We start from the raw sequence: 12,790 nt of genomic DNA, 5'->3' as shown, positions 1-12,790 counted from the left end.
GCCCTTAATTGCATTAGTTAAGCCCATTATTTGATCTTTGTATAAAGATTATCTTCATTTTTGTATTTTTATTTTTTTACAGGTTTAATTGCTAAAAAGGAATAAAAATAAGTTTTTAAGGGTTATTGAAGAACAAGTCATATCGGGCCCAAATATCAAGTGGTTTTCAAGAAGAGATGGCCTAAATATCCTATGGAAACTCTCAGCAACACATTTGGATGAAGAAGGACTCAATGGTCCAAGATGAAAAAATGAAAAACAGTTGCATTTGGGCATGCATTAGCACTTCGCGTCCCGATGCAAGTTATGGTATCCTGACATGAGCTCTTGCATCCCGACTTGAGTTTTTGCGTCCGGACGAGGGGCCTTGTCTCGCGCGCGCACATGTAATCAACTATGCGTATATTCGGTAAAAATGCCATAACTCTCTGCTCCAAACTCTAAATAATGAACCATTTGATTTTGTGGAAAGAGAACTCGGAGCTTTATGTTTGGTATGTTTTAATGGAAGTCTAATTCCCACATTTCAGATGTTAAAAATAGAGAGCAAGAGGACACCAACATGCTGCCAGGTGGCAGAACTCAACTTTACACTCCTATGGTATTTTGACCATATCTCTTGGGTTATAAATCCAATTGCTAAATGGTTTAATTATTTGGAAAGTTTACCCATAGAACTATATTTTCAATGGGTAAATGAAAGTCTAATTTGGACAATTGATAGGTCAAAAATACAGAAGAATAACATGCTAATTTTGCCAACATGCTGAGCTGTCACACTTTGATTTAGTCAAAGTTTGTTTCCTTGATTTTAGGGATGTCTCCAACTCTTTTAGAATTTGAAAGGCTACAAAATATGATCTCTTTAGAGGACATTTTCAGTGTATATATCAACCACCCATCATTATCTATTTCTAAGTTTTTAATTGGGTGAAAGATAGAGAGAAATATTAAGAAAGGGGATGGAAGAAGAACGGGGCAGAATTCTGAGCTCATGGAGATGGAGTCTTCATCATCAATGGAGGCTTACACCTTGCACATGAGAGGCTAACTCCCTTCATAGGAATTTGATGTAACCCTTGCCAAGTAATTGTGTCTTGATTGTATCTAAATTTGGGGAATTTTGTATATTTGTGACAAGTTGTATAATCTAAAGATTACACTTTGATGTATTTGTGCTTCATTCTATATATAAACTTGTTGAGACTCTTATCTTGTCTTAGAAATTGTTTCTTCATGATTATGCTACTTACATTCTTAGAGTGACAATAAGGATGAGATTATGCAATGGTTATATTGGCATATTAATTGAGAATTTATATAAGTTATACTTAAGGAAGATGGACTATACTACACCTTTTGATTAATTTAGTTAGGTAGATGGTCCATACCAACAAAAGATAATTTATGATAGATAATTGAATGTCATGTGTTGTAACATACAATTAAAGGACTATGATAGGCGACGCCTAGGGAAGATAGTTCATACCATAACCTAGTTTAGGTGCATGAACCATGCCAACCAAAGATGGGTTATGCTTAGTCGTGAAATGTATGATTTTCTGGAAGATATTGTAGTTGTCTTGCATTTTTACATATTATGGTTACATGTATAAGTTGTTTCCCAAGTTAATTGCAATTAGGCATGTTTACAAGGCTTGTGGTGAAGTCATTTCCCTAGCCCTTATCTTTATTATCTCATTTACCTGCAATCAAAATTCTGTTTTAGTAATTTTAGTTAATTTCAGTTTATGTTTATGACAAACAAAACAATCCAACAACTATATTTCACAAATCAAACCGGGAATTAATCTTATAATCTTGACTGCCATAAAGTAACATTCCTTGTGGTTTGACAAACCCTTATGATAGCCTTATTCTACATTGATATGTGCTATTGCAAGTGGTGATTTTAATTGGTAAACAAATTATTCACATCAAACACTTGGTTTAAAGACAACATCATTTCAAATCATTTTAGAAGGCAAAACAATTGATTATTGAACACCAAGCAAAGATTCATTTTTGTCAAATTCATTCCCAAGACATTTTTCAACAACACATACTTCTTCATGCTTGTCCATAGAATTGGGGGTTGGATTGAAAATGTTTAACTTCACCTTCATATGACCAAATGAAAATTTCATTGTCCCCATCCTATAGTTAATGTTGGCATTAGTGGTTGACAAGAAGGGACAGCTAAGGATAACGGGAATTTGGCTCTTGGGATTTGGGACCGGTTCCATGTCAATGACAACGAAATTAACCAGGAAGAAGAACTTATCAATTTTGATCAATACATCCTCATAATACCTAGGGCTTTTTGATGGATTAGTGGGCTAGTTGCAAAACTACCGAAGTTGGTTTTAAATCACCTAAGCCCAATTGAACATAAACTGAATATGCTCCTAAATTAAGAAGAGCCCGGTTAATGACATGATCACTAATAATGCAAGAAGTGGTTGGTGAACCGGTTTTGAATTTTGGGAGGGTGTTGTGTTGCAAAATGGAACTTACTTACTCGGTTGAGACAACTTTTTTCGGTGCTTGGCTTTCGTTTTTCCTCTTAAGGGTGCAAAGATCTTTAAAAAATTTGGTACAGGCCGAAATTTGTCTAATTGCATCCAAGAGAGGAAGATTGATTTTCATTTACCTAAACACATCAATTATCTCATTTGCTGCTTTGTTGCTTTTCAACAGAATTGGATCCTTTTAAGGCATCCGGAAATGGAGCCTTGGGCTCAAAAACTTTGTTACAATCATTTTTGGAGACATTCTCAACAAAGGGTTCTTTCACATGCAATGAAGGAGGAATAAAATATGAGATGGGACGGGTGTAAACTTTTGTTTGCACCAGTTCACTCTCTTCATTATAAACACCAACTTGATTATCAATAACTCTTCCACTTCTCAAAGTGGTAACCGCATTCACATGTTTAATTGTGTGACCTTCTGAAGAGGAATTGGTCTCCACAACAAATTATTGCTTTGGTGGTGGATTCAAAGGCATTTTTCCTTTTTCCTTAGCATGCAAGGTACTAGCTATTTGCCCGACTTGGGTTTCTAGCTTTGCAATTGATTGGGAATGAGAATGAAGTAAGTGGGTATTTGCCTCCAAAGTACCCAAAGTGGTAAAGACTTTCTCCTTAAATGCGAGACTTCTTGAATTCCCTTGCGAATATGAAGATTAAGTTGGAAAGTGAGAGTTTGAAAATTGGTTTCCATGTGGTGCTTGGTAAGATGAGTGGTAACCTTGGGAACCTTGGCTTTGCATTGGGGGCGGAATATGCTTGCCTTAAAAACCACTTTGGGGAGGGTTTGAGCCTTCCCTTTGGCTTTTCCAAGAGAAGTTTGGATAGTTGCTCCACCCGGTATTATAATGAGTGCCATAGGGATTATTCCATTGGTTAATAAATGCGGCATTCACTTGTTCATGGTGTTCACTTTGCACATGTCCATGGGGACAATTGGAAGTAGAATGTAAAACATTAGAACAAGTCATGTAAGATTCATTGGAAGTATGATGAGTATGACTAGGGAAGGAAGACACTTGATTCGCCAAATTTTGGTTGATAAAAAATTGATCAAACCTTTAGGATAAAGACTTCACTTCGGCGGCTATGTCATTAGAATGGTCGACTTGATATAAGCCAACATTCTTCCTTCCACCTAGATTTATACCATTTTTGGATGATAAGGATCGATGCATTGAATTCTCACTGATGCTCTCATACAAATGCCATATATCATTTTCATGCCTATCAAGATAAGAACCACCCATAGATGCATCTACCATTCCTTTATAATTATCCGACAAACTTTCAAAGAAAAATTGAACCAATTGCCATTTAGGAATGTTATGATGTGGAGATTTTCTAAGCAAGTCATTCAAGTGCCCCATGCCTCATGAAACATTTCCCTTCCCCCTTGAGAAAATTCTCGAATTGAAGTTTTCATTGCATTGGTCTTTGAAACCGGATAATACTTTTTCAAGAATTTTTGTTGCATCTCTGCCCAAGAAGTTATCGAAAAAGGCCTCAAATTGTTGAATCAATATTTTGCTTTATCTTTAAGGGTGAAAACCTCTTCCAGCATGTTCGTGTATTTCATGGTGGAACATACTTCAAGAAACTCATCCAAATGCTTGTATGGTTCTTCACTTGGTAGCCCATGGTAATTGGGAAGCATTTGAATTATTTGTGGTTTGATTTCATAATGGTGTACCCTAAATAGAGGTAATTGAATGCATGTTGGTACATTATACTCATTTGGCACATAATGATCTCTTAAGGCAAGAGGAAGATTCGCAACCGGTGGCTTTACATGAACACCATGATTTCCTTAGACAATGAGAGGTGGAGGTGGAAAAAAAATTGGCCGAGGCATTCCCATTGGAATATGGCTTTGTTGTTGTGGAATGAAGGTCTAGGCATGCCTAATGGTACATGAATATTGTCATGATGGTGATGCACATTAGGGTGAAGGATGCCTTGTTGGTCGATGTGACCAAGGTCATCTACATGGTCCTCATTATGTTCCTCTATTGATGAAATGGAGTCACTAGAATTACCCCTTCCCCTAGGATTATGAACAATGGATTCAAGATTCAAATTAAGTGGGACAATAGTTGGATTCAATGATCTACGACCATACATGCACAATAAAAACAAACAACAAGTCAACAACAAATATGTAACAAGCACTTCTCCTCCGCAACAAATCAATCAACAAACCTCCACATACATTGATCCAATACTCCCATGCTTTCAACAATATACAAGAACAATAAATTGCCTCCATGTGGGCTCATGATTTATCTAAGAAATTAAAACTTGCCACCACATGGACCGACGATTTAACTAGAGATAGAGTTAAAAAAGCTCACAAAAGGTCCTTAAGCAACTTTTCAATTTTTCTTTGCCTTGCTTTGCTGTGCAAATTTTTATATTTTTAGCTTTTTATGATTTTGCGTTGCTTAGCTTACCTTGCTTCTTTGCTTTAGAATCCTTTTACTTCACTTCCCTTGTTCAACGTACCTAACTAATCAAGAACAATACAATCAAAATGAAATAAAATAAAGACAAGATCAAAAGAGTATTAATTCCTAATCGATCGAACCATGGCGACGCACTTTGCTCCTTTCTTCCACTAGGCTTAAGATTGCTTCTTTTAATGCTCTAATTGAGTTGAATTGACTTATTTTGGGGATAAGTGTCAAAAAAGGGAAATATCATGAAATTAGACTAAAACGAGAAAATAAGATAGAATAAGGTCCTAGAACATTCAAGCTTAAGGGGTTTAAATGCGCGCTTTTCAGCGCTTACCACACCCCCAAACTTAAATATTGTTAGTCCCTAGCAATGAACTGCGAAGAAAATAAATAAATGAATAACTAAACAACTATGAACTAGAAAGTAATTAATGGATAACGTCACTTTCGTAGGGAACACGATTGCATTTAGCATATGCAACAAGTTTTTTAAACCCCTAGGTTACCCCTAGTGGACGAGTGAAGTCTCGTGAGGGTTTCCAGAAATGATACCCACAAATATTAAGCTTTTTCTCACTAGAAAGGCATCAATATTTCAGAGAAGCATTGGGAGAAAACTACCTTAAGTATGCAATTTTTCAATCATTTCCAAGCAATCTCCCAAAATCTCAACACTAAGCAAGTAAGTATGGTCCTTCACACATCAAGATAATGATCATGCAAATCAAAATAGCTCTAGAATCCTTTTTAAGTGAACTGGCATCAAATATGTTGCTATCTAAGCCAACTAAAGGAATGATCACATCCGGCCTCAAGCTATCACACAAATCTAGTACCAATTATCAAGACAAAGAATGGACCTTTTATTAAAGCTTTATTCAATTAGGTGCACTTATTCTTTTTACTTGATTTTTTTTTTTTCTCTAATCCTAAGGATCAAAGATGGAAACATAGTGCAATGTGTTGATTTATTAAGCTTTCTAGCTATCCATGAGGTCGAGCGTTAGGTCAATGACTCCCAAACCGGATGGCCTTAGGGTATTAGGTGTTTAAACAACCCTAAGGATTTACAAGCTCAAATTAACTAGGCTACAAATCAAAATAACTTCCATCTAATTATTTCCCACTTCTCACCTTTTGGGAGAAGTCCTCACTTTTTATTTGCTTTTGCAACAATTTTTTTTATTTTTATTTTTATTTATTTATTTCAAATTATTAACCTAGAGTTTGGGCCCTCCACCTTTCGACGCGAGAAATTTAATGCTTGATAAGGCTAAAATCTCGGCTACTTAGTAAAAAGGGTTTGTTATCTACCTTTATCAAGAATAAAAGCTTTCAATACCCTACTAGCTCAATTGTGATGTAATCAAATCAATAATCAACAAAGGATGCACCCCACAAATGAATGCTAGTCTGCGCTTGTGCTAGTGTAGAATCTTAGAGTGAATCTTAAAACAATCACAAAATTAAGATGATGTGGACCACAAGTGCAAGCAAGATATCAATCTTTCGAAAAATTTATTCCTAGATGACATCCACAAGGCATATAAGGAGTATTGGACTCCCAAGTCAAACAATTTTTAAATTCTAAGCAATATAGTCCTCAAAAGATTAAAATCATAGCTAGTCATGGACCAATCATAGAAAATCCCTTAAATAAACAAGTCATGCTCAAAATCTTGAATTGAATGTAAAGAACACACATCACCCCCAAACTTAAATGACACAATGTCCTCAATGTGCAAAAAGAACAAAAGAAAGAAGAAAGAGTATACCGGTGCAACTATGACGATGAATGGTTATGATACAAGTATCCAAAGTGGGTGGTATAATGGTGTTGTCACGATACCAAAGCATAAAAGTGTGATAAAATGTGGTCAAGTTTGAATTTATAGAATGCTACTACCATTACTAACTATTAATGTGGCTAGAGTAAGTAGGGATCGTCCGAAGGGAAAGGAAGCATATTTAGATTAGTAGGTCGAATGATCAAAAGATGGTTTATTGGTTGAATTAGACTACAATTTAAACTAAATAAATGCAATGTAAAACAACTAAAACAATATAAGGTGTAGAGAATATGAGAAATAAGTCTTGGGACATAGAGTTCACCACTACGCATAACCTTCCTAGACATTCAATATTTAATGGATTAGGGGGATCATGTGTTGTAAATGAAAGCGTGTGCCATTAATTGAAATATCAAGTAGGGATGGCCAAGTAAGCATACATTATGTAGTCAATCTAGTGAATAACACAATATATCAAACTAAGCCATTAATCCTTAAATAAGTCTACAATTAATGCACACTCATTAAATTAGAGAAATATACTACTTACATTCATAAGCATGGAACATCAAACAACAAGCATGGATTGTCCACCTATATAAGAAAGTAAGGCAATTACACTACAACTAAGCTAGTGACATGAAAATTAAACTAATTAAACTAAGGAAGTGGCACAATCCATCAAGAAATAAGTATGAACCATCAAATAAACTACAAGAGTAATCTATTTAAGCACCATGCCTTACCCATCACTAGATTCATAATATAAACACACATATACATGTATTAATGTCACAAAATCTAGAGATAAACATATGAACATTCATTCTAGCATACATAAACATTTCAATAAAATTAAATGATCAATTGGAAGTATTAAACCTCATGAATCTTTGTAGAAACAAGATTTATGTAATGACCCGGTCATTTTCCTTCCTTTCTTTTTTCAGTAATTTCTTTTTTTCGTCTTTTCCCTATTTCGTCTTTTCCCCATTTATCATTTTTCATTGCATAACCTCACTTTTATGCTCGGATTTGATTCCGGCTTTGCATCCATCCATGATATTTAAATTCCAAGATAATTGCATTTTTACTTTCGTGGGAAAAACATTATAGTTGCTTACTTTTTCGTAAAGGGAATGGATGCATAGTTTCTTGGAAATATTCTTGATTTTTGGGGTTTTAGTGTAATTATACAAAGTAATTATTTTTTGTCTTAGGGACCATTTTAGTAATTTAATTTAGAAGATATTTTGGAAAAGGACCTTTTTGTAATTTTTGGAAAGTGTGACAAGTGTCACACTCTCATGGAGCCACTTATTGGCATTGGGGTGGAGTTACTTGGAAGCATAATCTTGTGATATGTGGATTGTGGAGATTCACCCACTTGTTGGCCTAGGATAGGTGCACTTATTGGCTTGGGTGGTTGACAAGTGTAGGAGTATGATTAAGTCATAAAAGGAGTCATGGATTGGTAACAAGTGTATGCTCCAAATTTGGTCTTGCATTAGTATGTGTGTGAGAGGTAGTGTAAGAGCACATAGTGAGTGGAGGAGCGCTAAATCTTCCACTCACCACATTTATTTCATCTTCCTCACTCCCATTACTTTTAAAACCCTAACCTAGCCACCATTGAAGAAAATCTTGGCTAAGAGCTTATTACTTCATTTTGGCCTCCTTCCACTCACCTTAGACTTTAAACATTGGGAAGTAAAAGTTTCCTCTCACTCTTCTCTATAAAACCCTAGTTTAGTTTCACATTTTAAGCTTGGTTGCTTTGGGTTATAGAGATTAAGTTCTCTATTGAGGTAGGGATGATAGTATGTTTATATTTTAAGTGTTTTATGTTCCTTTGAGGTTAAATATATATTGTGTACATGGTTTAGTTCTGTAGTCTTGCATATTATAGGAAATCCTCATAATTGACTTAGGGTTTGTTGATTTTAGCATGTATGATATCTATTTATCTTGTGTAGAATTATTAAGGTTATATACAATTCTTATTGACTTGAATTGCTATCTTTGTTGTGGTGATAATTCTATATTCTTACTGATGACTATTGGTAATTATTTTAGAAGCCTATTACTACAATGTTATAATCTAGTATATAAAGCTTATTGTTGTGGTATGATTTAAATTGATGAGTTAATGGTATTATATTGTACATTATATCATGACGAGGACTTGTCATTTGTTATGCCATTCTAGACTTGGAACCCTAAGACATGGTTTGTGTGGTTTCAAATTACTTGTGCATGGAAGGTGGTTTTTATGCCTTAATTGTTGTATATAAGTTTAGAACTTAATTATAATTTTGGATTCTCTTAGGACATTGTTTCAAATACATGGCTAGAGTTTGGCTCTAGTGCGGGAGTTACGAGTTCTTCCCATTTTATAGTGCGCACTAGGGTGGTATTCCTAGTGGGTTAGTACCCAGAATAACCGTTTAGGTCTTGGTTTACTCTGGGAATTGATGTCCAAGTTTTCTACTATTTGGTTTCGCATTCAATTACAAGTTGACAACCGATATTTAATTGTGACTTGAAATTTTGGTTATTGGCGATTTAATGTTGTTAAGTACATTGATATTGATATTGTGTTGTGATAGAATCATTTAAGTTAGCTTAAGATGATCCTTTAGAATACCTTGAATATAGACGTTAAGTGAAATGATCCCTTGTATTCGTTTATATTGATATTGCAATGATATTGAAACTTTAGGGTATACGCATATGCTTTTTCCTACGAGTAACTTGATTACTCACCCTAGTTGTTTGGGTTATTTTACAGGTAAGGAGACTATATTCTCGGATGCTCATCATCCTTATAGGCTTATGAGCAATTTGGAATATTTTTGTGTATTGACATGCAAATGTTTAACATGCTTACTTTTGATGATATATTTTGAATACCATGGGTGTATGGTATTTTAGAAGCTAAAGTGGCTTCCTTGATGTGTAATGTGTATCCAAGTACACTTGTCGATACTTATTTTGTATGTATAACATGAGGCTAAGGGTCATTAACTTCAAAGTTCACAAGCACATTTTAAAACTCAAGAATTCTCATTGTAGCCTATTTTGTGAAAATTAGAGGTTGGTATGTCGAATTTTGTAAATGGATTGTAATGATGCCGTAGGCCATTGTGGCGTGTCTACCTTATCATTTTACATTTGCGTGCATGCTCACATCTCACAGAACTCTTACGTTTCGACTTTGGAGTTATTTTTGGATGACTTGTGAAATTTTATGCAAAATTCATGCATTGGGGTATGATTTAAAGTTTCCTTTTGATTTAGCATGTTATGGATGCTTGTATGAGGCTAGGGAATGTTTTTAAACTTGTCTCGAGGCATATGGGATGCATGAGTAGCATTAGACTTGGATCGGGCACTTCTCACAAACTTGACAGTAGAATTTTTACTGATATTAGGTGCATCGGTCGGCTGACAACTGATATCAGCCGGTTGATGGTCCCTCGAGACCAATTCCAGTATGTTTGCTAGTAAAAAAGGTCATTTTGGTTGTCTGATGATTGAGCTTTGGCTGCCTAATGATTGAGTTTCAGACGGCTAGTCCTTGTGGTCGGTCAGCTGATCCTCCCTGAAGCCTTCCCTTTTCAGTTTTTCTTAGACAGCCTTCTTGCACCAATTTCAGAGTGTCATATCTCCTTCATTTCTAATCCAAATCAGGTCATTCTTGAATCTAAATTTAAGATCTTGAAGTTAGCTTTCCAATGGTGCCAACCATACATAAAAAATCCAACCATAGAGAGAGTTATGATAGTTTTAGTGAGATAGGGTCGTGGTACCTCTCAAACGGAGGATGCCACTTTGTTCTCTTTTCATATCTTTTTCGTCTGGACTCCGAATCAGGCGATTCTTGTGACTAACATCATTCATTTTTCATTGTCTTTCCAATGGTGTGCACGGTGGCACCTATTTTAGTTTGAAGTGACCGTTCTACCCTTGGTTCATTTCTCATCGGGTTTGAAATCCTTGCTTTAGTACTTGACTCATTTTAGTTCCATGGCTTCATGGGGAGTCATTTTGGTGCCTTTAGGATAATGTACGTCACTAGAGGCTATTTTACATCTTTCGCTTCTATATTTTAGATCTGTTATCGGGTCACCTTTTGTTCATCACTAGTGCAACGGGTATATAAAACTTGGGCCGTCACAATTTATATATATATATATATATATATATATATATATATCTATAAGATGTCAAGAAAAGAACTACAACACAAATCCCCATTAATTACAAAACATTAAAGTCTAGGAGGCATGCTTAGGGCTATCTCTAGCCCCAAGAGAATGGTTTAGCCACTCATTGATGTTGTTTTCCAACCCTCAAGGGCTATCTCTATGGTAGAAATCATCCTCATCCTCTTGAGTTCTTGGTAGAAACCCTAGATGAGTAGAAGAACTTTTCCAAATTGTGTATTTCTCTCTCTAATCTCTAGCCTTTTGCCAAAACCTAATCCAACCTTCTTTACTCAAAGTAGCCAAAATCCTTATATAGGTAGCTCAAATGTCACACCCAATGGTCAGACCTCGTGCTTTAGGACCTCTATATGATTGCACCACGAGCACACATTTTATTTGGCTAGAACTCTATTTTTCACGCACTTAAGACAGTTCGATCGATCACAAGGTTGCTTAGATCGATCGAACTATGTTGGTGTACTTTTTAGATAATGGAAAAGCTGAGATATTTTTGGGATATTTTGGGGAAAAGGACAAAAGTGGTAGGTGAGGATAAGATCAAAAGTGTTCAATCGATCAAAGGAAAGGTAGGATCGATTGAAAGGGAAATTTGCCTAAGATAAGGATAAAAGACTCGATCCATCATGGCATGGGTGGAACAATCACAGTGTGATCAATCGGAGCTTGGTTCAATCGATTGAAGAAGGCTTCTTTCCACAACTTTGCTTCCACTTTACTACTTTCTTCCACTAGGCTTGAGATTGCTTCTTTTAATGCTCTAATTCAGCTGAATTGACTTCTTTTGTGGATAAGTGCCTGAAAAGGGACATAACATGAAATTAGACTAAAATGGAAAAATAAGATAGAATAAGGTCCTAGAACATTCAAGCTTAAGGGATTTAAATAGGCACTTTTCAGCGCTTATCACACCCCCAAACATAAATATTTCTAGTCTCTAGCAATGAACTATGAAGAAAATAAAGAAATGAACAATAATACAACTATGGATTAGAAAGCAATAAGTGGATAATTCGTAGGGAACACGATTGCATTTAGCATATGCAACAAGCCTTTTAAACCCCTAGGTTACCCCTAGTGGATGAGTGAAGTCTCGTAAGAGTTTCCAGAAATGATAGCCACAAACATTAAGCTCATTCTCACTAAAGAGGCACCAATATTCCAAACAAGCATTGGGAGAAAACTACCTCAAGTATGCAATTTTTCAACCATTTCCAAGCAATCTCCCTAAATTTCAACATCAAGCAAGCAAGTATGGTCCTCCACACATCAAGACAATGATCATGCAAATCAAAACAACTCTAGAATCCTTTTTAAGTGAACTGACATCAAATATGTTATTCTCTAAGCCAACTAAAGAAATGATCACATCCGGCCTCAAACTAGCACACGAATCTATTACTGATCATCAAGACAAAGAATAGACCTTTTATTAAAGCTTTATTCAACTAGGTGCACTTATTCTTTTCACTCGATGCATATTTTTTTCTTCCTAATCCTAAGGATCAAAGATGGAAACATAGTGCAATGTGTTGATCTATTAAGCTTTCTAGCGATCCATGAGGTCGAGCGTTAGGTTAACAACTCCCAAACCAGTCCGCTTTAGGGCATTAGGTGTTTAAACACTCCTAAGGACTTACAAGCTCAAATTAACTAGGCTACAAATCAAAACAACCTCCATCTAATCATTTCTCACTTCTCACCTTTTGGGAGTAGTCCTCACTTTTTTTATTTACTTTTGCAACAACTTTATTTATTTATTTATTTTTTTATTTTTTATC

This window comes from Cornus florida, unplaced genomic scaffold (genome assembly GCF_030987335.1).
Source record: "Cornus florida cultivar Cherokee Brave unplaced genomic scaffold, ASM3098733v1 CherokeeBrave_3.0.0_Hap2_Chr06, whole genome shotgun sequence".
Classification (NCBI taxonomy): Eukaryota; Viridiplantae; Streptophyta; class Magnoliopsida; order Cornales; family Cornaceae; genus Cornus; species Cornus florida.
The sequence above is the reverse complement of the archived record's forward strand: the minus strand, read 5'-3'. Positions refer to the sequence as shown.